Here is a 26566-nt window from a genome sequence, read left to right on the forward strand (position 1 = left end):
TTAAAGAAATAAAAAACGCTCTAGGAATGGGTGGACCTCACGCATGTTAGAAAATAAATTCTCATTTTTTTTACAAAAGAGTAAATATAAGCTCACATTCTGTGTGAATCAGTTTTTAGAAGTTGGATTTAGATAAAGCTTTTTACACTTTAAACTTTTTGAACTTTCACTTTTAAAGTTAAATCAATAGGATAAAAAGAAGCCCACTAATGCTTTCTGTTAAGGAAGAATGAGCATAACTCTGGAGTGTCAAGGTTAGGTCTTTCCTCCTGATAGTTACTTTATTCATACTTTATTCAAACTATTGAAAATATAACCAATTATTTCCCAGTTGGGGCAGGAGGTGCAATCATTTTTTTTTTTAAGTGAGAATATCATTTAATTTATTTCCCCTGAATTAACTTTCTGAAAGTAGGTACTATTAAGATGTAAGGTGTATGCATTTGGTTCTTTGAATAACAAAAACACGTTTTAGGGCCTGCGTGCTAATTAAGGGAGACCGCCTCTCAGCTTCTGGGGAGCAGATACTTGAGGGTGACCTGGAGCCTGCAGAGCATCCAGACCCTGATGATGATAATGAGAACACTCCCTCTTAGCATCTGTGCCCCATGCCTTCATTCTTCCTTTTACCTTTGAGCTCACATTCACAGGCCATCCTCTGATGTCTGAATTAGGGAACACTTAAATTAAGAATTCAAGGAGCTGATGATGCAGCCCGTGTGCCAGTCCCTCTCTTCTGTCTCTTCATCTTTTCATTCTTCATCAGCATCTCTTCACCGGCAGACAAAGGGAAATACCAAGGCTCGGAACTAGACTTCGGCTGTCAAGAAAATCACATTTTGGTAAAAAGAATGTGGATTTGTTTTGTTTTGTGTTTGTGTTTTAGACAGGCTAGGATCCTTTTATGCTGCAGGCCCCAAAGTGGGAAAATATGATCTGAGGATCAACTTGCTACAAGAACTGATGCCATTCTTGATTTTAAAGAAACAAAACAACAAAAACACCTTTCATACCCAAAATGGGAAAAAAAATACAAACAAAAATATTAGAGTAAAAACAAAAACAAACCAAAAACAACCCACAGTCATTCCCAGACAGACATTTATTCAGATGTTTATAAAGAAAGAAAAATGATTAAATACATGTAGGGGGGGATATCTGGAAACAGTAGTTTAATTTCCTTCCTGTTTCCCAGCATCTGCAAGGGTAACCTTGTCATAACACAACATCTGCTCTGTAGATTCTCTTGAGAGCTGTAATAGAATACTAGGCCTTCTTGTTATTCTGTAAAATGAGTTATTTTGAAGGAAGACGATTAAGGGCACTCCGTATAAAATATTTTAATACCAGGATCGTTCTTTTTAATTTTCAGAGTTTTAAATCCCAGACCGTATATATTCTTCCCAATTTGAAGAAGAGAAAGCTGAGAGCCAGCAAGTTTTGGTAGCTGGCCAAAGGTCAAGTGGTAAATGGTGACAGGGGCAGGACTCCTCATTTCTGCTTCAAGGCTTCCTACTCTCCCAGGTGAACAATTGTGGTGTGTTGCTTTGGTATTTCTAGTTAGTCTCTGAGAGACAACTATAAGCAGTAAAGAAGGAAAGAGAAACATTAAAAATTACTTTTGTTCAGCAGGAGTCCATGCGATTGCCAGCTCATAAAGAGGTGTTATTTCCGAGCATAGCATAAGTGATCTTACCTTTTGATTACATGTCCAACTCTAAGGGGATTAGGTTTTGAGCTGCTCTTCCAGTAGATGTTAAGTGCCATGGAACCTTGGACTGGCACAGCTGGAAGTGGAGGTCTTCCTACTCAACCCCTCCATTTCACAAATGAAACCATGCCATGGAGATGCAGTGACCCACCCCAAGCTTTATTGCCAAGCACTGTACCCACCCTAGTTCTGAGGTTCCCCTTTATGCAACCTATTTCCCTGGATACAGCAATACTGATGGTATGCCAAGCAGGAAATACATCTCGGTTAGTTTTTTCTTTTTTTTTTTTTTGACCTTCCCACTTTATATTGTACCTAGAAAGGATTTTTAGTTAACAGCTAGCTACATAGCTTTCTAATCAAAATGATTCTTGCAACAAACTTCTTTCTTCTTCTTTTGCTTTTTGCTCTTTTTTTTTTTTGAAAGAACCTCTATAGTATTGACATTATATGTTTAAAGTATCTGCTGAGAAGCATCATGACACCACCATTTGTGCAAAATTAACAATGCAGACTCTGGCATTTGGGAATACAGCCCTGTTGGTCCGGCTAGCTTACACCAAGCAGGGCTCATTTGTCTTTGGCCTGCATCGTATTTTGTGGTTTCTATTCTAGCTGCCATTGCCAGGTGCCCCTGTCACAAATTGCAGCACGTCTCTCATGCAGGGCAGAGTCTTTAAGCGTACCTGCCTCACCTGGCATGACAGGTGGTAAATGGTGCTTACAACATCCTGGACCTAAAACAGTGTCTGGTACCTGTTGTCCAATATATTTTTATATGAATAAATGAACATCGAAACCTTGCTTTTCCAAATTTTGGATTTTGAATCTGAGTCTGAGTCAACAGTATATGCTCCCCCCGACTAAGACATCAGTACCTTGTTTGTTTTACAAGTGCCAGGTTCACAGGAGTCTCCTGGATTCTCTCAGTGTGTCGGGAATATTTTAGTTGCTTGGATACCAACACACTCTTAGGATGGTGTATTCATATTTCTGATTTCATAATGATTCTAAGAGATTCAGAGCCATTTCTGCCCATCAGCGTGTGAGCCTATCTCTAAATAAACTTCCTAGAATCAAGACAATGGCTATGCACATGCAAATTACTGCATTTCTTGTAACCATGGCAACACACTGGCTCTCTTGTCCACCCCACCCTGTTTACAGTCAGCACAGAGCTACTGGCTTAGTAAGGCCTGACAAACTTAAACAATGGAGATTTTTGCCTTAAGGGCAAGGTTTTTATTAATTCAGAGTGGCAAGAACTATGTATTGCTGTCCTCCTGACCCTGCTTGGCATTCAGGAAAAATTTCCCACTATGATTTATTTTACCACCTATTCTCAGCTCAACTCTTCCTTTTCCAAAAGTCAATCAATTGACCAATTTGGGGAAGAGATTAAACTATTTGAATGCAGGAAACTGCTTATTGTCTATCTAGATCAGGATTTCCCAGTCTCAGCCAGTCCACATTGGAGAGGAGGGTGAGCAAGGAAGAGCCATGCCAACGGAAGTGCACTGTGCCCCTCTACCTGCAGTTGGAGCACATCGTATACTTAATTCTGGCTAACGGCCTCCTGCCTGCAACTCTACTGTATAGGCTCCCTCCATAGGCTCACTGAAATCAGTTATACCTCTGTCAGGACCACCCTTGTTGGACACTGGGTAGAGAGATACATCGAGACCTGTAGGCTCCTTGTAAGATCAAGGAGCCTTGGGCTAGGCTGTCACCATAGTTTGATAAAGGCATACACAGTTGGAGCGGGCCCTGCAAATTATGGCTGATTATCTAGCAGCAACTTTGCCACCTCTAGGTCTCCCAGCCAAGTGCTAAGAGAGAATGCTGTGCCCGTGAGCTGAAGCATCTGCCCTCATTAAGTGTCTGGTTCTACCAGGACAAACCATTCAATGTATCCTATTTCTTACAAGATAAACCTTCAAGCCCCATTACCTGGCTGTCCCCATGCCTACCTCTCCCACTCACCTCCTATTACTGTCTGCTTACAATCCTCTATCCCTACGATGAGGAGTTGTGTGTGTTGTTCTCTCAATTCATTCTCTCTCACTCCCCTCCCCCCCTTATTTTTTTCATGCCTCTGGGCCCTCGTTCTCACTGTCCCAGTTGCCCTGGCAAGATCTCCCCTCTTTCCTTCCTGTTCATCTTTAAAACACACGCTAAACATCCAAAAACAGCACAGTAGTGAATAAATGCATTGCCTACACATCCTTCCTTACAGTGAAGTCCAAGCATTCCAATACCTGAAACCCTTTTCATTCTCCCCTTGCACCTCCTTCTCCTCCTTCTTTCCTTTTCTTTCTCTTTCTCACCCTCTCCCCTCTCTCCTCCTCCCATCTATTCTCTTGGCAACTTCACATGCCCCCAGTTCAACAGTTTCCATAGTGGTTCGTAACCTTTGATTCCATCATTGTTTCCTAATAAGACTGTGAAATCTTTGAGCATAGGGACTGTTTACATGCCTCTGCTGTTCAATGATCTTGGGAAAAAAAGGATTAAGAACATTTAGAGTTCTGGCAGACTGGTAAAAAACTTTCTTTGGCAGAATGTACCTTTGAACAGCTCATGTGATGTTTACAGTTAGTATTATACCTTGTGAACAGTATTTGCCTTGAAGTCACCAGAGGAGTAGGAAGCCAGAGTGTGTATACCTCTGGAAATTTTCTGAAACTCATTAGAAAAAGATGCAGACTACTAATTAGATATGTATACCATGACAATATGTATATTGCAGCATGGATAAACTTGAGCATTTATTCTAGCCTATTTTATTCTTGTTTCTCTTGAGCTTCAACACTAAATTTGTATTTGTAACACCTGCTGTTTTCATCCCGAGATGACAGACTATTTAGCATTTTATCATTTCCAAAGTATAGGAATTTTCAGTCTGCCCACCCTTAGTTATTTGATATGGATTTCTACTGAGGGCTCTCCAGGGAGGATTATTCTGTAGTCTAGACTATATTGTCCAGGTTGCGGGATAACACACCAGTATATACACTGCAAATGAAATAAAGAGAGAGATGTTCCAATTATTGGTAACAAAAGCAGTAATGAAATGTGTGGGCTGAGGGGAAGGATCAGGAGAAGAGAAGGTTGGAGGGAAGGAAAAAACCGACAAAACTATAATTTTCTTAATGTCCAAAGTCCTTTGTCCTTCAATCCTCCAAGGAGAGCCTTTTGCATTCTAAGCTGTCATGTGCTCACTGACCTTCCATTAAACATGAGGGCTGGGTTCTCAAATGTTCATGTGCATAACAGTCATCTGGGGACTTGTTTAAAATGATGGATTCCTGAAACAAAAGCATTATCCGAAGATACATCTGTACTCCCGTGTTCATTGCAGGATTATTCACAATACCCAAGTTATGGAAACAACTTAAATGTCCATCTATGAAAGGATAAAAAAAATATCACACACACACACACACACACACACACAGAGAGAGAGAGAGAGAGAGAGAGAGAGAGAGAGAGAGAGAGAGAGAGAGAAAAAAATATTATTCAGCCTTTAAAAGAAGGAAATCCTGCCATTTGCAACAACGTGGATGACTTGGAGGGCATTATGCTAAGTGGAATAAGGCAGACAGAGAAAGACAAGTACTGCACATTATTTATGTGTGAAATCTTCAAAAAAGGTGTCGTTTTTTTGTTTTTGTTTTTGTTTTTCCAACTTAGAGATAGATTGTAGATTGGAGGTTGTCAGGGGCTGGTGGGTGGGAGAAATAGGGAGAGGTTGGTAAAAGTGTACAAACTTTTGGTTATAAGTTGGAATAATAAGATAAAATGATGGATTCCTGGCCATCACCTCAATTTCTGATTTAGTTTCTCTGAGGTGGATCTTAGGAAGTTGCCTTTTTAATGAGATCCAGATGATTCTGTTAGAGGGGATCTAATCAGTGTGCCACACTGATAAACACTACAGAATCATTCTTTGGCCTTACTGTATTAGTTAGCATTTTTACTAAAACAGCAGTCATGTATGTGTTCATTTTTCATTGTGGCAGTTTGGTTTGGGCTCAGCCAGATGATTCTTTCACTGGTATTGCCAGGGCTCATTCATGAATCTCCAGTCCGCTGGTGGCTGAGCTGGAGTTGGATGCTCAAAGCTGAGTAGGCATATGACTGGCGTTTGGTAGGCTGTCAGTCAGTCACCTCATTTCTTTCCCCATTTGGTTTTGTCAGCAGCTAGCGAGGGCTTCTTCCTAGGGTGGTCTCAAGATTCCCAACAACAAGAGAGGGCAAGCCCCAATGTGCCAGCATTTTTTGAGCCTTTTTTTATGTCACGCTTTCTAATGTCCCATTGGCCAGTGAAAGCCACATGACCAAATCTAGATTTGAGGGCAAGAGAAATAAGCTGCATCTGTTGATGGGAAGCATGACAAAGTCACATTGCAAGGGACAAGAGGAATTACCAGGGCCAACTCTGCCAAAAATTTGTCATACTTACAATCTCAATAAACTAGTGTGTCAAGTAGTGGTTGAAGAAACTGTTTATACAGGGTTCACATTTTTTAAATATAAATTAGTGCAAATGCAAGTTTATCTTGCAAATAAAAGCCCTTCCATTGACTTACATCCCTAAATTTTTTTTTTGAGAAATCAGTGGATTTATGTACAGTGTGATAGGAATTGTCATAATCTTGGACAGACCCATGTAAATATGTAGTTCTTGTTAATGTCATCCACCATGAATGACTTGATGGGGGGAAAATGTACCAAAGCTCAGAAATCTGGGGAAAATTAGATAGGGAGAGATGATCTTTTTGCTTCACTCCTCTTCTGTAGGGAGTGGATAATAGAATGCTAAGAACATAGTGTCTACCTGTCTGGGTCCCGATCTTGGCTCTGACACTTGAATTGTTTACCTTGGGTAAATAAATTAATTTCCAGACCTCATAGGGTTGTTATAAGTTTTAAATAGAATGATGTAAACCATAAGAGCTTGCAAAAAGCATTTTATTATCATCATCTTCATTATCATCATTTCAGAAAAATAGTTCTTAACATACCATAGCTCTATCCACCTAAGGAATGGGCAGTTGCCTATAGAATCTATACTCAGATAACTCCTTGTCTCTTTGAAATCTCCCAAAGAACTTAAAGATTAGCCCCACCTTCTATTCCAGGAGGACAGGAGAGGATGACTGCGCCCAAATCTGTTCCAATTCTCTAGCCCGGTCTTAGAGACTAGCATGCCCACAGCAGTTTAAGGAAAAGCTATTGGTAGCTAGCTAGTACCCGGGATGGCCTCCAATGATCCTTGCCTTATGGTGTGCGTACCCCTGTGAAAAATTACCCCTACATTGAATAAAGTTGATCTGTATAACCAAAAGGATATTACAGAAGAAAAAGTGTGACTCTTGAAGCTGGGTTATAAAAGACACTGCATCTTCTACCTTACTTTCTTGGATCACTCATTCTGGAAAAAGCCAGCTGCCATGCCATGAAGCTACTCAAGCAAACCTATGGAGACTTCCATGTGTATAGAACCTAAGGTCTTTTGTCAACAGCAAGTACAAAATTACCAAGCATGTGAGCCAACATGGAAATTTGTATTACAGCTCCAGTTAAGCCTTGATATGACTCCAGCCAGCCCTAACTAGCATCTTGCCTATAACCTCATGAGGGACTGTAAGCCACAGACACTCACTCAGCTAGGCATCTCTCTCTCTGATTTCTGATCTATAGTAACTGTGAAAGATAATCAATGTTTGCTGTTGCTTCAAGTCTCTAAGTTGCAGGGTGATTTGTGGTGCAACGGTAGATAACTAATAAAGCTGTTTTGATATGGGGAGGGAGAGAAAGCATAGGTGCACTAGCCGATGGGAAGAGAAGGACTTAGAGTCAGAGGCTAAGGATTAAGAAGAGAATCCTTACAGTGTCACTCATAGGCAGTGCTGGAGGCCGTTTTCTGGAAGAGAAGCAGCAGAATTGAGTGTGCCAAGTGTTTCAAAGTGCCTAGAGAGCCTGCAGGGAATGGTGCTAGGTAACCGGGAGGTCGCACTTTTCCTCTTCATCATCAAGGCTATTAACCAGAGCAAAGCTCTTTGTGGGAAACATGCAAATTGCTGAAAATGGAGTTGAACTTCCTCCATCCCTCTTTAACTGGAAATATAATTGCAACACCTTGCACATTGCTATGATTTTTTTTTAATTCGGTTATGCTTTGTAGGCTTGCTGCTTTTCATCTTACTGTTTATTAAAATAGCCGGAATCCTCTTTGATGCTGAAAGCCCAAGTTGCGATTGGACGCTATTGCCAAATTACAATTCATTTTTATTTGATACTACAGTTTTTGACAGTTCAGATTTATTTATTTATTTATTTATTTATTTATTTATTTATTTATAACTTTGGAGTTGGGGAGTGGGAGTGGAAGAAAGGAAAAAAACTAGGAAACAGTGAATGGCCAGCTGGATCGTTCTCCAGGGCTCAGAGATCCGGCAGTTGTTGTCAGAGCACTGCCATGAGCATGTACATGTTCTTCTGGGAGACTCAGTCCCCTGACTAGTGGCGGTTAGAATGAGCCATGGTCCGTGGATGAAGAGCTATGTCATATATTTTTACTGGAATGATTAATGATTTAGCCACAGGCATGTTTACCCCTCTGGTGTGGTGAGATAATTCCAATTTACTCTAACTGACTTTGCAGTGAAATTGGGATGGGCATTGCAACCTTCCTTAACAAGGTAATTTTACATTTAAGTCTACTTTATAACTGGTGGGATTACGCCCAGCAGAAATACTCTGGGTTATTTCCAAAAATAGCCTATATTAAAGGGATTGTGGTTGAGAAGTGTATTATTTTCCTGTGCCTCTGTAACAAATTACCACAAACTTGGCTGCATAAAGGAACCAAAATTTATGCTTTCACAGTTCTGGAGTACAGAAATCCAAAATTAGTTCCACTATGCTGAAATCAAGGTGTCGGCAGACCAGCACTCTCTGAACACTCTAGGGGAAAATCTGTTTCTTGCTTCTTCCAGTTTGGGTGGCTGCTGGCGTTCCTTGGCTATATCACTCTAATCTCTGTCTGCCTGGGCATAGTGTTTTCCCCTCTTCTGTCTGATTGTGACACATCTTCCTCTTAAGGATACATATGATTGCATTTAGGGCTCAATCAGATAATCCAGGATAAACTCCCTGTGTAAAGACCCTTAACTTAATCAGATCTGCAAAGACCCTTTCTCCAAACAAAGTAATGTTTACAAACTCCAGGGATTAGGATCTGAGAGCTTTAGGGGCCATTATTGATCCTACTACAAGAAGGTTCACATCATTTTGTCCCCAACCCTGAGCCCATCTCTACACCACTTTTGTGTTTTGTTACATTGATGCTACATCGTTGGTGCTGTATTGTCCAACCGCTGTTAGTGGTCCATGAGAAGGTCGAATGGCCCCCATCTTCTTGGAAAAATTATGGGCAAAACACATTATTAGATGGAAGAATTGTAGCAAGGAAGGAGGAGGAGAGGGCAGATAAAGTTCTGTTGGAATACTGCACCTCCCCATTCTGTGCTGTCACTTGTAGAATCTTGCTCTGTTGTTTGCCTTCCTTTGAAACTTTATAAGTTTTTACTTTGAAATATAGATTTGGTTACCTGTTCAGAAATTGCCATCTCACATATCACAGTCAGAACCTTGTCTGTCAGTGTGGCCTACTACAAAGTTTTATTAACCTGGGAGCGAATTTACTGTTCCACTCCCTCTGGGGGCTCCCTGACATGGTGTGTGGACCTGAGATGAAAACCACATGATGTATGGTTGCAGGGTAATAGAATTCTCTTGCCGAGACTGATAAGTCATTACAGGCCCTTACTTTCAGTCAATTGGAGCTGGGTTCCAGCTTGCACTTAGTGTGGGGGAGGGGAAAGTGGGAGTAAGAGGAGGATTGATTCTTTTCTAAACTGCTGTTTGGCCTTGTACATACTACTTGGTAATAGATGGCGGTGTTGACAGGAGTAGGGGTATGGTTGTTGAAGTGATTGTACACATGGCCTCAAAGCTGGTAGTATATATGATTTCTGATCTAGGTATAATATGGGAGATTCACGGATATTGGGAAAACTTGCAAATGAAAATAATGAAGTTGGGCTCCTGTACAGTTTTTGAGCGAGCGAGTGAGTTAGTGAGTAATAGAGGGAGGGAGGGAGGGAGGGAGAGAGGGAGAGGGAGGGAGAGAGGGAGAGAGCGAGAAAGAGAGAGAGAGAGAGAGAGAGAGACATGGAGAGAGGCTAAGACTAAGGCTCAGGAGAAGAGGAGTTGTTCCAAATGCCTTGGCAAAGGAATCTTATGTATTGGCAGATTTTGACCCTTTTCTGAGTCATGCGATGCTTCTTAAACTAGAGTCTATAGAGAGACGCTGAGGGACTCACAAATTCTCAATTAGAAAAACTCTGGCTTAAAATATAGTGCAAAACCTTAGCCTGATATCTTAATCTCTCCCTAATCTAGCTCCATCTGCCTCTCTTAGCCTACTTTTCATTCCTCCCACTGTTTATCCAGTCAAATTGGGCTACTCAGAATTCCCCAGACTTCTCATATTTGTAGCTTTGCCCAGATCATGTTCTTTCTCTAAAATGTTGCCCACCTTTCCTCCTCCTCTTCCCCGGGTCTTCCTCCATAGTATGCTCTGCCAGGGGTTCCAAGCTCTGCTTTAGTTCTGCTGGGTGCCAGATTCCTGGGGACTTGAGCTCTTGATGCTCATTCTCCCTCACGATTTCTGTGTCGTTTAAGGTTCGAAAAGTACTTTTTTGGTACCTCACTGCTCTGTATTACTTACATTTTTATTTGTTTTACTTTTCGACAAGACTGTTTAGCTTTAAGATTTTATGTCTCTTTCTCCTATCACTATCTCTCAAAAATTTGTGGGCAACAAAGAAAGGGGTGCATGGCGAGTAACCTTATAGGGTGACCCGATCATAAACTCCTAACTGGGCAGGACATGGTGGGTAGTTATACACCCCAGGCAATGACTTCTTTAGTGACAGATTTTAAGCCAGCCCTGTCCATTATTCTTGTGCATCTAGGTCAACACATCTTTAAAATATGAGAAGTACTACTCCTCGAAGGGTGTATTAACCCTCAAGAGAGCACATAATTGTGTTAACTCTCTCATAATCCAATCTTTGATTTGCTTTATTTCACTTCTTAACTTACCTTTCGTTCTCTCCTTAATCTCAAATGCATAAAAGGAGCAGCAAAACTGTTATTCTCGTAAGCATTTGAGATCTTACTCCTGGCTTATGTCATCAGTTTGACTCAAATAAAGTCTTATAAAATTTATCTACAGGTTTGGAAGTTTCTTATGTTGACAAATCAGAATGCTTACTATAAATAAATTTTAAAGTATCCCTATTTTCTTATGCGAAATTTGGCAAAACCAGCTACAAAGATGATGATGCTATTGGGAACTCAACACTTGTCTGCCATTCTAATAATACTCAGGTTCGTGCTGGCCCCATCACTTCCAACTAAAACTGCCTGTGATCAATGAGTTATGGTGGGCAAGAGCAAGAGAGAAGAGGTGGTGAAGAGAGGGAATCAATGAGAAAATAGGACAGAGTAGAGGAGTCTGTGGTGTTAGGGTATCTGAAAAAGACTTCCGAGAACAGCAGTGCTCGATTTTCAACTGGATAATATTGTAAATGACTCTCCAACTCAGCATCAAACCTCCAGGTAAGTCTAGTGTGTTGTATGAGTGTATTATGTTTGGAAGTTAAGGAAAGAGGCTGATTTTCCTTTTGAAGCAAATGAAGTGAAACAATCATTTAGGCTTCCTATTTCATTTCTTCATTAGGAAATATTTCAGTATTTCATTTTTTAAAAATGAAATAGTAAGCACTGAAAATATTTGGAGAAATATGGGTTGGTGACATGAGGTTGCCATCCATCAATCTTCTCTAGACCTCATAGGGATAGGAGACCTTGACATTGTAAAGGATCCTAGGGACTTGGGGGCTAATCAAGGGAAAAAGATATGACCACAAGGTGGCAGTAGCACACACAAATCTCAATAGGCATTTTAAGGATAGGTTTGCCAGGGGAATTTCCTCCAAGCCAGAGTTTATCCAAAGGCTATTTCGTCTGGCGGTAACTCAGGAGGAAAGCAGGGCATGGGAACTCCCGAGAAAAAGAGGGATCTGGGTGGGGTAGCTCAGCAAGTTGGGATCTCTGGGTCAGAAAACTCTGAAGAGCAGCAGTGGCTGGGGTTTTATGCCCTGGGCTATTTTATCTATGGCTGCAGATATTGGGAGCAGCTTCCTGGGATATGAAAAGCAAGCAGGCTGAAAATGGCTGAAAATCTTACTTGGACTATGTTTAAAATGTGTAAAAGTTTGAGTTTGACATCAGCAGACTTTTGAGCTGATGAGTCTCAGCCAACAGGGAAGAAATTCACAACCTACGGACTGACAAGCAGGGGTCAGTCATTAATGTAAAACAAACATTATGCACAAACATACACACATACATACAGGACTGGAGTCGTACCACGTATGGTGTTTTGTAGCTTTCACAATAATATCCTAAGCATTTTTCAGTGTCACTAGAAATTATTCTAAAATATTTTTAATGACTGCATATAATTCCATCACGAGCTTGTCCTGTGATTTTTCAATTCTCTATTTCTAATATTTTCCTGCAGGCAGCCTTTTCTGTTGGTGACCTGCAGTTACTTATTGATGGAGCCCAGAGCTTTTAACCTCGAAATCTATTTTTGATTCTTTACTGAGCCAATGGCTAAGCTGAAGAATTATCCAATGGTTTTTGAAAATAATGTTAGAAAGAAGAGATTGCATTGAGATTTAAAATATTTATTTACACATTTATTTACTTGGTATTTATTTAACAATGTGATTGATGTCCTAAGCTTGCAGATATGATGTCCTCAAAAAACAACTGTGCTCCTCAAGTAAGTATATTATGCAAAGAACACGCCATCATATTGGTCCCCTGGAGAATCCTAGTTCTGAGGTGAAGAACAAGCCTCATCTAGTTACATATTACCCACTGTACAAAATTACCATGACAGAAAACATTTAAACAGATAGTAGCTTGATTAGAAATGACACGATGTAAAATGCTATTTAAATTCTTGCCATTCATTTGCAAAAAGCAGATGAACTAGGGAAGATGGCACAATGCCAGTGTGACCCCCACTTTCTTCATTGTGTGTTCGTGTGCGGCGGAGCACAGGAGCCTTTGAATAACAAGATGTGCTATAAGAACATCAGACCAAACAGCCTGACTCCTGCACTTCTGAGGCAACTTCAGGGTTGAGTAGAGATTCTCAGGGCTGTTTCCCAGGTATGACCATTTATGGAATAGATACTGCTTAAACCCGAAGGGGAAAAAGGAGGAAGGAAACAAGATGAGCGTTTTTGAATAGTCTATGGCAGACAATTTACAAGACATGTTTCTCCACATAATTTAGTGGAATTCCCCAAATAATATTGCAGATTGTAGACCTCCAATGTTCAGATTAGGATACTAAACCTCACACATATTTTAATAACTGCCACAAGATTCTGGCTGACACATATGTGAACCTAGATCTGAGGCTTTTCAAAAATCTGTGCTATTTCTATGAGACCGTGCAGTTTCAAATATCTAGAAGAGTCCACTTAAACCTCTGCGTAGGTATACAGTATTTGACCTTGATTCTTTCCCACGACTTCATACATATGCCTCTCCTTGTACGTTACTCCCTCCTTTCGTTTTTGCATTTTAGCCCTGCCCGATGCTCAGCAACTTCATTCTGTCCTTCGGCTGTCCCAGGAAGTCACTCAAGTGGACATATGAATATACCTCAGCTTTTCCTCCATTTCCCATGCCCAAACACCAGTATCCCTGTTCCTAAGTTGCCTGTTTTATACCATTCAAGATAATAACTAGTGTTAATGGCAAGAATTACCTATAGCTAAGTGTTAATGGTTGATAATACCATCATACAGTTTCCACCAAAGAAGTAATTTCTAATGGTAGACACCTCAGTCATTTGGCAGGTTGGTATGGCAGGATGGCTTTTGGTATTTACTCTGTCAAAACTCAGATCACAGTGATCAAGAGCAAGAGTTTGGAGTCAGTTCAACCTGAATTCCGATCTGGACCTCCCAGCTTACTAGCTGTTTTATGTTGGGCAATTTATTTCACTCCTTGTGTCTCTTTTCCCTTGATTGCAAAATGAAGGTGAAAACAGTTTCTATCTCCCCAGGCTGTGTAAGGATTAAATGCCATAGTGCATAAAATTTGCTTAGCAAAGAGCAGAGCTCATAGCTCTCAAAATATTAACTGCTATAAAATAATATTTATAAATTATTATTTTTCTGTTGAATCCATCTGTGTATTAGGTCACACTCTAACATGCTTCATTAACTACCCACTGTCTACTCATCACCAGTTATATATTTTGCATGGAGGTCCTATGGGGAAAGGGGCACTACACAGTTTAAGGACTTGGCTTTCATTAGCTTATAACTTACTTTGGGACCATAAAAAAAAAAAAAAAGTTATAAGAATTTTCTTTTTCCTTAGAGTATCTAGCTCCCTGACAATAAATTACCGAGCCCTTATTTAAAATGGTCTGGATGCCACAAAGTACTCGCTGGTACAATTTCCAAAGTACTCAAAAGGAAGCCAACGGGAGTTTACTGAAGACCTCTTTAATGCTCTGTGCCAGTCCAGGGGAAGGCAGTAGGCTCCCAGGACAGCGTGAGTTCCCTGCTGCTCAACTTACCCATGACTTTTCAGTCTTAGTCAGCATTCCAGTTCTCGGCCTTTTTTTTTTTTTTTCTTTTTTCTTAATTATGCTTCCTCTGGACTTGTCCACCCACATCTCACTTTGTCCTTCTTTCTCATAGCTTCTGACTTGGGTCCTGCCCAAATGACAGAAAGTAATAAATAGAAGAGTGTTGACTGTGATAGGGGACAGGGTACTGTTTGGGGTGACAGTGTTCTACGTCCTAACTGTGGTGGTAGTTATAAAGATGTAAATTTTAAAAAACTTTTTGAATGTACACTTAAAATATATATATAATATAATTTGTTTTGCATAGTAAATGTTTTACAGTATATAGTATGTAAAATATACATTAATAATGATGATTTAAAAAAAATGGTAAGGAGTCTATGGCGATGCCACCCTAAACAAGCCTGATCCCGTCTGATCGCAGAAGCTAAGCAGGGTTGGACCTGGTTAGTACTTGGATGGGAGACCACCTGAGAAGACCTGGTGCTGTAGGCCTAAAAATAAAATAAATTAAAATTAAAAATAAATAAATAAATGGTAAGGAGCAATTTTAATTATCACAGAGCAAAAACTCAGGGTTGTAACTTCATAGCAAATGAAGCTATTCATTGTTTATTGGGCATATTATTCATTCACTTAATTATTTATTCAACCATTTATTAAACGCTGACTAGATGTTAGTTGGTGCTGGATGCATAGCCTACAGAGAACAAAGACACTTTTTAACCACAGCACATTTTCAGTTTTGACAAGAGACCAACTCCAAAATGGTTTCCAGGGAAAATCAGTAAATCTTCTTGGGAGGCATTGAATTAAGTTTGATCTGAATCCTGGGATGAGAACGAGTATAGATGCTGTAGGCAGAGTGAATAGCACGTGCAAAGCTTTGGCAAAGTGGTAACTATGGCTGACGCGAAAAATGCAGGCCAGCGAGGAGCGGGCCATGTGATCAAGGACTTTGGGGTGTTGCCTATTTTCTCTTTGGTATAAATGAAAGATTTAAACAGGAGAAAGGCTTGCATTAATTATAGTTTAGAACAGTCATGCCATTGTTGTCCATTGATTGAAGGGGTCAAGAACGAGTAGAGTGAACAGTTAGGGGATTGCTGATGTGATCCAGTAGTGGCTAGGAATGAGAGGGTGGGACATTTGGGTTTTGGCCTCTTCTGGCTCTCTGTAGTATCTAACAAACGTCTTCCAGCTCCATCTGATGTTGCCGTTTTATTTTATTTTGTTTTTGTTTTTAATGTATTTTGTCTTGCCAAGGGCATTTTGTGTTCATCCCTTATTCCCTAGGCTTTGTGAAGCATGTCCTATCTTCCATGCTTCTTCCTTCCCTTTCATCTTGTCCCAAACACAGGTTTGGGGAATGACGTGGTTTCTTTTTAGGTTTTGTAGGAAATATGAGTCCTATTTGATTTTTCCTCTGAAAGAAATACTACCATGGATGATTTCCTCCATTGATGCAAAGAAACTAAGATTCTGCCGCTGCCTTTGAGAGCACTTATGATAGAAAATATCTTACTCTTTCAATTGACTAATATACACCAAGTATCCACTCTATGGCCCAGATTCTGGGAGGTGCTGGTGAGTGTGATAGCTGGCTTGATGGGTTACCCAGTGCTCCTGTCTGGCCCCACCGTGCTCCCTAGCTACATGCTTATTAACCTTCCAAGTATTTCTGGAGACAGGTTAGTCTATAAAACAAGATCAGCCTTTTCAATGTGTCATTATTGCCTCATTCCTTAATCTTTGAGAACACCCCTCAGCTCTGTGGAATCATGGCTTGATTAAAATAGTGATTTTAGAAGAGCACTACATGCCTTTGGCTTTTCGTTAAGTTTATACTCCAGGTTAGCCTGAAGGTTCAGGTGCGAAGGCCTGTTCTCCCAGCTTCCTCTAGGCACCTTCACAAATGTTTTGTGCCTGGTGGCCTTGTAAAGAGGTAGCTGAGACAACCTGATATTAAACTTCATTTGGAGAGGCAAAAGAATAAATTTATATGAACAATCTTTTAAAAGAGAGACAGCATTCCAACAAAGACCTTAAGAGTCATTCTAAAGCTACAATAGTCAAGACAGTGTGGTACTGGTGAAAAGAGAGAAAAAGAGATCAATGGAAGAGTATAGAGAACTGAGAAATAGATCCACACTTATATGATCGAATGATTTTTGATAAGGACACCAAAACAACTCAATAGGGAAACAACCTTGATTCTTACCTTACTCTGTGTATAAAGAACTTGGGATGGATTATAGACCAGAACCAAAACCTAGAATTATAGTTAGCAGAAGAAGCATTGGAGAGCTTTGCAACATTGGAGCAGGCAAAGATTTCTTAGAAATGACCTAGAAGACATGAACAATTAGGGTGTCTGAGGTGTCCCCATTGGAAATAACTTGTGTAGACCCTGACAGGTACATCTTTCCTGTGGAGATTTAGTTCCTTGATTCATTTCTGTCCCTCCTCTTTGTAGCATATGAAATTCATATGTGTGGCCCAGTGAACTTTGTTTTAAAAGCAAGAGCTAAATTTTAACATTGAAGACAAATGAAACCCAAACCTCCATGTAAAGTCTAATCTCTAGTATATATCAAGCTTATTGTAATTAAAATCTCAAAAATCAGGACACTGCAGTCTAGTGTGATATAAACTGTCAGAAAGAAACCACTCACAGGCACACACACCCTCCTACTACAAAAAAAAAAAATAACGAAAGAAAGAAACGCTTGCCATGTTGCAGATACGTGGGACATATTTTATATGTGGAACCAGTTCTAGAAATGCCGTTAGAGGAGGGAAGCAATAAAAACAGTACATTAATATTTTAAATGTTCGTAAAAAAGCATGGCTGGGTGAGGAGCAAATGCTTAAAGAACTTCCCCTTAATAAAAATGACATTCTTGGTTATATGACCCACAGCAAATCGGCTTTAGCTGCGTTTTTATTTAGCAATTTGTGTTTGGTGTTTTCACTTGGCGATGCTCCCCTATTCCGTTTTATGGCATCCTTTACATAAATTGCAAGGAGGATTGGGGTGTAAAACTGTCAATTCCCAGCAGCTCATAAACTAATGAATTTAAATTTTAAATGGGGGATTTTAAAACATGTGGGGGCTGTTTTCATTATCTGATGGTATGTATCTCCAAGGATAAGTGGCAATCTGTAAACGCTAGGGATGGCTCCCTTCAGAAACTCGTGATAAGAAAATTCTCTCTCCTCTTTCCATCTCTCCGTTCCTTCCTTTTCTCTTTCTCACTTCCCTGTAAAATACCAAACTCCTGTGAATTTCAGCTTTCCAAAAGGCATGATATAAGTTGTTTTAAAAATTTATTTGAACCAGAGAAAACTTTCTTTAGCCTCATAAATCTCTTTCCAACTTCCTTTTATTCCTTAGTGCTACGTTATTCCTTTCTCTGTGCTTTATCCAGGTTGTGACTCCCCTAAGACTGACAGACTGACAGGCAGGCAATTAGGCAGGCAGGCAGGCAGACAGACAGACAGAACACCCCTTTGAAAATCATTGACATAACCAAGTAACCCGAGTAGAAGCACTTTTACTAGCTAAGGAAGTGAGTAACAAGTCCATATTTGAAAATGTGGACTTACAGAAAAGGGTTAAAGAGGAAAAAACAAAAACACGAACCAATCAAATATGGTCAAAGAAATGAATTCCCTTTTTTTTCTCTGTCTTACACTAATTGATTTTATATTCTTATTTTTTGTAGTAACTAAAGGATTATGACTAGGTGTAAGAGACATAATAAGTGAAGTTTCTATTTAGCCCATTCTAGTTTTCTTTGGATTCTACTGATATTTTAGTATTTTTAGGACCTGGATACAGGTGTGTTTCTCTTCAGGGTCCTAATAGATGGTTGAAGATTTAGAGTAAGTCTCCTACCAAATGGAATTGTTCTTTGTGTCATATTTCGTAACCTGATGCTATTTTGTTCTAGTTTAATAATTTTAGAGAATTAATGAGATTTCTCTCTTTTTCAATTAGTTGACTAAGTTGTGTGTGTGCATTTTTTTTTTTTGAAAAGTGTCCTAAAAGTGACATCGAGGAGCATCAGCCCTGGCTTCTCTAACTGTATTCCCAGTACCTAGTATAGTAGAACATAGTTTATGGTAAGTGCTTCATTTGTTTTGCTAGATGAATACATAAATAAAGCACAGTAAATTCCAAGGAATTTTTAAACCAAAAAACAAACAAACAAAATACTTTCTAGAAAGATATTTTGGCCTCTGTTTACATTGCGCCGAGACCAGTGCTTCTTATTTTCACACTCTTGGTTCCGCTCTGGGCAGGTAGTTTTTGGGCAGGTGACTTCAAATGAGATGGCAATATTATTTAGATTAAGTGTGGGAGTATTTTAAAAGTTAAAATTAGTAGATCTATTTTATTTTCTTAAAAACTATCTTTATCTCCGAAGAGGAAAAACAAAAATTAGAGCTTAAAAGCACCTTTATTAGATGACCAGAATATGGTTTCTCTGCCAGACTCAAATAGCTTTGTTTACTTCTCTGTATGTTCTAGTTTCGAAGCACTTTTAAGCAATTGAGTTTCTACTTTGTCACCTGGGAGACAATTGGATGGTCTTACCAGTATCCTAATTAGATCTTTTTCAGCACAGGATGTGGAGGGGCATAACAGACTGCTCACTGCGGTTTCTTGCACTCAGGAGGTAACTTCTCATGTTCCTCATTTCGTTACATTGTAATTATTATTGGGTTATTCCTATCTTCTTGAAAAGAGGCAAAATAACTTCTCTGGGGAAGTGATTTGACTCTCCCATCACTAAAGAAATATCAGATTTTTTATCACACCCCTCCATTTGCTCTCATATAAGAAACAACTTGGATGTTGGCCTTTTCAGACGTGATTTGCTTTGATTCTGTGGAATTCTTTAACATAATAGACCAGAGCTGTGCAGTCATCAATAGAATTTAACTTGACACATACCCTAAAGTTCTACCTGTATCAAACTTTCTTCTCTTGCAAGTAGCCATTGGGAGTTTTAAAACTGAGGTCATCAGTACTAGTTTTGAAATTGACTAAATCAGACTTGATCTGGATGGAGGCATCTGGTTAATGAAACAACCCTTTAACATGCTAGGTTTTGTTAACTGCTTCTGCAGGCTGCTTGGCTCCCACACTAGCAAGCAGAGGCTCTGAGTCACAGGTGTGTACAGAAGAGAGATGGAACTAATGAGTTTCTATAGTTACCTGCAGAGTTTGGACCAGGCAGAAGATGGAATTAGAAATTCCAAGTGTCTGAGTCCAGTTTGAATGTATTGGCTGGATGTCTGGATTCCAGAAAAGGGAAGGTCAGAGTGGCATAAAAGAAGGAAGGGTCCTCTGGTTTTCTCCATTTGCAGTGAGGAAATTCTGGAAGAGCCATTTTTGAGAGCTCTGTCATAGTCACCAAGATTGTAAGAATGTTCTTACTTCCATGCATAATTCAGTGTGGTATCAGTAGAATGAAGGACCTTGCTTCTTCTCCAGACTTTCTATACCAGACTTCTTTACCAAAATCTACACCATATTTTTTCGTTGTAGGTAAAAGACAAAAGTTTTTAAATTTTTAATATTCCTGTCAAGATCTTACAAGAAGAAATTACTTTGTGAGGTACGTAGGGATGCTAGCAGTAGGATGGAAAATGGACCATAATCTCAAAATAGTAAATGCTAGCTCGGTGGCTTCCCAACAGAGAGGTAACGTACCTTATGGGACAAAAGAGCATTTGTAGAAGAGGGTTTATTTGCAGCTTTCTACCTGTTCGCTTCTGCACCAGCACAGTCCCCTGGGCTTTCTTTGAATGGTGTCTGTAAATACCACCCCAAGTGGACCCACGTTTCCAAAGACAAGATGAGGCCTCTTTCTTTGCCCTTAATGTAAGATTTGTAGTAGGGTTTAGGAGCAAGCCAGAAGGGAGCGGCAGGGAATACCCCGCGCTGGACACAGGGAAATAGGAAAAATAAAATCACAGAACCAGAAAGCAAGAAGCCACTCTGGTATTCATCTTGTAGAAATACCCTCAGTGCTGGAGCTGTTTCTGTGACATCTCTGAGGATATGTGCTAGGTCACACATTTTCATTGACCCAGGACACACACAATGCTTTTTGCAAGCAGGGTGTTCCTTTAAATTTTAGAAAGTCCCATTTTATAATTAATTGATTCCAAATCACTCTTTTAGGAATGTCCAAGCCATTAGTATGGTTTTTTATACACAGTGGCACTCTTCTAAGAACTAAAACACAAAATCCCAACTCATGTTGAATTTGTCAAAGGCAACTTTAGGGATTATAATGAGTAGTTATTATGTCATTTAATTAATTAAAGGCAGCATTATTTCTAGAGAAATCATGGTTTTCATGCACATCTGAGTCAGTGTAGGACAATGCTGCATAGGGTACACTAATTAACTACTTAAAGAACTTCCAAACTGACTATGGTTTATATTGCTCACTCTTTGGTTCGCAACTCCTGAGGTATTTCTATGAATGAAGCAGAGGAGATGATCAGGGCAAGAAGTACTTTTATTTTATATCCACCTGTGATGTTCTATGACGTATTCGATAGAGTAATAAAGATAAAGAAACTGAAGGCAATTGTGACTCCAAAGCCAAGGTACTCAACGATATGACCATTGAAAGTGACATTTCAAGGTGGAGTTTTCAGAAGAGTTGGGCCCCTGAAAGGAGCAAATGGTAATGTCTGAGTGATTGTTAGAAAATATATTTGAGAGAGAATTCCAGGTAAAATTGCAGAAGACCTTAAATACCAGCAGAGGGATCAGGTATGTTTTATGAGCAGGGAGAAGCCATTGATCATTCCAGATGTACCAGTGAGGATAGGACAGGTTAATGCAAGATAACCAGCATCCCCTAAATCTTAGCATCTTGATGCAACAAAAGTATTCTTTCCATTCATAGTCTGTGATGAATGTGGGTTGGTAGGGGCTCTGCTCATCATAATCCCTCAGGGGCCTGGGGTTGTCCTGCATCCTTCTTGACACGTTTCCTGAATCCAAGAGAGAAGGGGATATGGTGAATAATGCGCTGGCTCCTAGAGCTTCTTCCTGAGAGCGTCAAACACTTCTATTCACACTTCATTAGGCAAAGTAGGCCACATTGCCAGGCCAAACTTAAAAAGGGGCAAGGACATCCTGTCTTACCCTGGGTGTAAAAGAGAACAGGAATATTTCAGAACAGTTCTAATAACTTCCACTTCAAAGTGTGAGAGAGAAATGATTATTGAAAAATAAGGCCAGTAGTGGAGCACACAGGAAACTCTCCTGAGTCCTAGATCATGGTCAAGTTCTAAAGTCTGGGTGATTTAGAAAAAGCACAGTTTGTTTAAAACTTTAGAGAGATTTACTAAAGGCATTATTTCACCCTATTATATCTGCATCATGTTTGTCTGTGGATTTTGTTTTAAGCTCTCAGGTTTCACTTGTATTGATAAATTACCTTGGAGATATGTAGAAAGGAATCTCTCGTGACTAGGCATAGGGCTCCCTCCCTGTGTTGGTTTTGCTCAACGTTTTTATTAATGACTTGGATTAAAGAGAGAGGGTGGGAAAGCTGATGTTGATTAAATCTACATGTGGCAAAGAGCTGGCAGAGGTTAACTTAATGAGCACAGACCTCAAAGTGATCTTGATGGGGCAGATAGGCCTACAATTAGACTTAAGAAGAAGATAGCCCTGTATGTAGATGCTTTTGAAATTGCCTATATGTGTAGAGGTTTGTAAATATCTGACTTGAAATCAATGATTCTAAATCCTTCCCCGTGCTTTTCGCTTGCTGTAAGTGATACAAGCCAAAGTGTGATAGGACTATCTGAAACAGCAATGCTCACATGATAAATGAATTTCACCCAGATTCTGGCATTAACGAGTGCTCAAAAAATCTGTTAAATGAATGAGTGAACTTAAAGAAATATAAGTGTTTCTTCTTTTTCCAAAAGTAACATCCACACATAGATGGGTAATGTTCCCTGCCTCTATAGAGGGAACCTAGATTTGTTCTCAATAATCTCAAAATTGCACAGACACACATATTTCTATTTATGCTGATTTGGACATTTTAAAAAAGTGAAATGCCCAGGGATAATAAGCAGGCTAATGAGATGGTGAACTTGGGGTAATTATAAGACCCAATTAATTTGATTCAGACATTCTTGGTCAGAGTCTTCAGTGTGTGGACTTCCCCCATGTAATGTGCGGATCATTATTTGGGAGACAGTGTGGGCAAAAGGCATATGAATTAGGCATCAAGTAATTGGGTTTGGGTCCTGGTTCTACCATTTACTAGCTTTCAGATCTTGGGCAGATCGTCTAACTGTCTAACATAAATTACGAATCTAACCCCAGCCTATTTTGGTTATTGAGTTTCTTCATCTATAGGTAAAAGCTAGGAATGTGCAGGTTGAGGTGGAACTTGCCCTGCCAGCCTCACAGAGCTGTGGTGGAAGCTAAAGGAGATAATGTATGTGAACGCACTGGGTAAATTGTGAAGCATTTTATAAAGACAGGAAGCATTATAGTGACATTTCCTAAACGGCCTCAAGAAACTGATTTAGTTGTGCAACATAAACATACTACTGGGAGGCCAGGATTACCAGCGTTTCTATTAGAGTCTTTTCAAAATAAATGCGGTGACTGAAATGTATATCCAGATGATGCTTCGAGGATTACTAACAGAGCAGCTATTACAGAGCAGTCAGACCCACTGTCCCGTGCCCTAATCCTATTATAAGGCAGACCAAACACCACTTATTTTGCCATGCCAACCTTCCTTGGGCTGATACCAACAACTGTTCGGCCTATTACGAAAGGTACTCTGTACATTTTGGAAGGCATTTCACTGTGAGTCAGTATTCACAGACCTACAAACTCCCTTCGGCATGCAGACAATTCTGTGGCTGGCTTACTACATGTATCCTGGAGAGAGTGTGAAAATTACAAAACTGAAAACCTAGATGATGTGAGGATGCAGGCACTGTGTGTTTCTTAAGAATAAAACACATCGAGTCGAATATTATGTACTGAAAGAGGAGGTAGAAAAGGCAGAGGATACAATATATGTCTATTTCTAGTAAGAAATCCAGTTCCAGGCTAGTTGCAAGGAAACAGGTCAAATCAGGAAGTGCAACAGCATCACAGTTCATGATCGGGTGGGCAGATTTGCATAAGCGCCCTATGAATGTCTCCATGGAGGCAGGTCTGAGGCTATCCATCCTTTCTTCTGGTTGAAAGTAGCTTTCCTAAAATAAGCAGTTTCCACAGTGCATGTAGGCAGCTCCCTGGAGTGATGAGGGTTAGTACTGTAGGGACAATGGAGGTGCCTGTAAATTGCTTGGGGATCTCGTTAAAGTGCAGCTCTTTTTCATGAGGTCTGAACTGGAGCCTGATATCTGCATTTGTAACAAGCTCCAAGGTGATGCCCATATGGCTGGTTCGCAGCTCTTCTCTTTCCACATAGCCATTAGTGTACAACTGAAAATTATTGTGGAGTTTTAGGAAGAAATAATTGACTGGGATGAAGCAAATATCGATCAGTTTAGACCCTTCTGACCACCCAGTTCTCAGGGGCAGCAAGCTACCAGTTCTGAGACCCTTCTTGTCCATAGAAATTATGTGCCTCTCAGCTGTGGCTTTGCTCTTTTATCAGCATAAGAACTTTTAAACATCAGAATGTACTGACTTCAGAAAATCTCGCTAATCAGGATGTCATCATCGTAATATCATTTCTTGGAGAAGAAATGAAATTCCTTTTTAAACTAAAATTGATATGCACAATTGATGATAATGCTCGTCATTTATTGCAAGCTTGCTATATACTATGTATTTCAATGACATCATCATATTCAATCCCTATATGAACCCTACAGCGTAGATACTGTAATTTCTAATACCTTATAGACAAGGAATCCAAGCCTGATGTCCAAGCCAGGAGTTCAACCATGTTGCTAACCTCCCTCTTTTGATGACCTTTAAACTTATGAGTGCTTTGGCACTTATTGGTTGTTTGCACAAGGACAGACTAAGAGATCAGTGTATATTTGTGGAATTAGTGGAAGTGGAAATATTAATTTAACAAGTCTCTACTATATCTTTCTTAGACTCTTTGTGTTGCTACAACAAAGTGCCATGGACTAGATATCTTATTAACAATAGGAATTTGCTCACAGTTCTTGAGACTGAAGTCCAAGATCATGGCAACAGCAAGGTAGGATGAGGATCCTCTTTCTGGTTTGCAGACTGTGCCTTTTTGCTTTATACTCACATGGTGGAAGGGCCTAGGGAGCTCTGTGAAGTCTCTTTTATAAGAGCATTAATGCCATTATGAGGGTGCCACACTAATGATTTAAGCACCTCCCAAAGTTCCTACCTGTTAATACCATAACTTTTGGGGGTTAGGATTTCAACATATGACTATGACAGAAATATTCATAATATAGCGATATCTTTAAATGCAAACTGTTATACTTGGGATGAATACATACAGTTCTTATTTGTTTTTAAGAAAAAGCTAGGAGAGTGGATCTTAAAAATTCTCATCAAAGACACAAAAAAATGCAACTATGTGATGATGATTGTTAACCAGACTTACTGTGGTGATCATTTAGGAATATACACAAATACTGAACCATTACAGTGTGTACCTGAAACTAAAATAATGTTATGTCAATCATATTTCTATTTAAAAAAAAAAACAAAAGAAAGAAAAGGTCTGTTTGCCTTGAAAAAGTATTTTGGCTCTTATTTTGGTTTTGTTTGAAATCAGGAGCAGGGTTACTTGGACATAGATGCTCTGCTGATGTCTATTCAAATATGGAAGAAATGTTCTTTGGGAAGCACTTAGGAAGAATAGGTTCTGTCCCTCTCCTAAGCTGGTTTTTCCAAATTCGATTTTCCTAAAAATTTAAGACCTCACACTGTGGACCAGTTTGTAAATGTTCCCTCCTAGTATGGTGGGAGCAAAAGTAAGAAGGTTGTCTGAAGGGGAAGAGCTGGACACTAGTGACAGTCTATTTCCCACTTTCACAAAGGGCGTCTCTGGGTGCCAATAAAAGGAGATGTAAACAGAGCCAAGACCTAGGCCGAAGGCTGTGGGGCCTCGGGGTCTCAGTCTCCTCCCTGGTTCTCGCCCCTCATCCCAGCAGCCCCCTTTGTTTTTCTCGGGGTTCTTTAACCTGCGTGCTAAACTTGGTCTCCCGAGCTGTCCTTTCTCTGCTACTACCAAGATATGCACTTTTCATTTTAAGGATATTTATTTCTTTTCACCATGGTAAAACAGAGAAGAAATAATCAAATGGGAAAAAAAAAATCCTCTAGTAGAACCCTGATCTTCAGTTTCTGGCTTCATTTTGTAGTGAAAGCACCATTTGGCTTCCATCTATCGCTTTTATCATGAGTGTGCTGTCCATAGCCAACCACTCCACTCTTGTTTCTCTTTCTCTTCATTAGACCTTGCTTTAGGGAAGATCTAAGGAACAGTTTCTACAAAGTGCTCATCTTTGTAGAAGCTGCAAACTCTATCAGATGAACAAAGAAGTCCTCTTTTGTTAAGTGAGATATGTGAATCTCTGGGGTGCTCCAAACTGGACGACTTTCATTTCCCTAGATCTCTGCATTATCCAGAAATGATGCCCTCAGATGTTTTCAGTCACCCAGTCAGTGTGTTAAAATGTTGGCGCACGGAGAAGCATTGCTGATCTGCAGGGACTTTCAGGGTGTCCTCGAGAGAGGTTTATCAAATTGTAACTTAGAAGTTAAGGTGTAGAGGTGGTGGGGACCCCAGTGGAAAATAAAAAGGAGTTTTCTGTGTGGCAGTGTGTTTATTTTGCTTGTTGAACACATACTAAGTCTGTGTGCATGTGTGTTTGCAGGTGCTCGGCGTGTGCTTGCACAGGCCACATGGCCAAGGAGAGAGATATTAGCTAGATAGATAACGAATGAACGGACCTCCTGCCTCGCACTATTACTGTCACCATCAAAGGAGTATTGTATCAGGATCGCAGGGCTGTCTGGGACTGAACAAGCCTGGGAAGCACTATCTTGAGTAATAACTGGAATG

The 26566-nt window shown here is 39.9% G+C and overlaps 1 protein-coding gene and 1 pseudogene across 6 annotated transcripts in view; both read left to right on the top strand.

Moving 5' to 3' along the window:
* Positions 1-26566, top strand: part of CTNNA2 (catenin alpha 2) — a 967153-nt gene that overhangs the window by 458774 nt on the left and 481813 nt on the right. The window lies entirely within an intron of this gene.
* LOC118605660 lies at positions 14854-14972 on the top strand (annotated as a pseudogene).

This window comes from Rousettus aegyptiacus, unplaced genomic scaffold, assembly GCF_014176215.1.
Source record: "Rousettus aegyptiacus isolate mRouAeg1 unplaced genomic scaffold, mRouAeg1.p scaffold_m13_p_7, whole genome shotgun sequence".
In the NCBI taxonomy this organism is placed as follows: domain Eukaryota; kingdom Metazoa; phylum Chordata; class Mammalia; order Chiroptera; family Pteropodidae; genus Rousettus; species Rousettus aegyptiacus.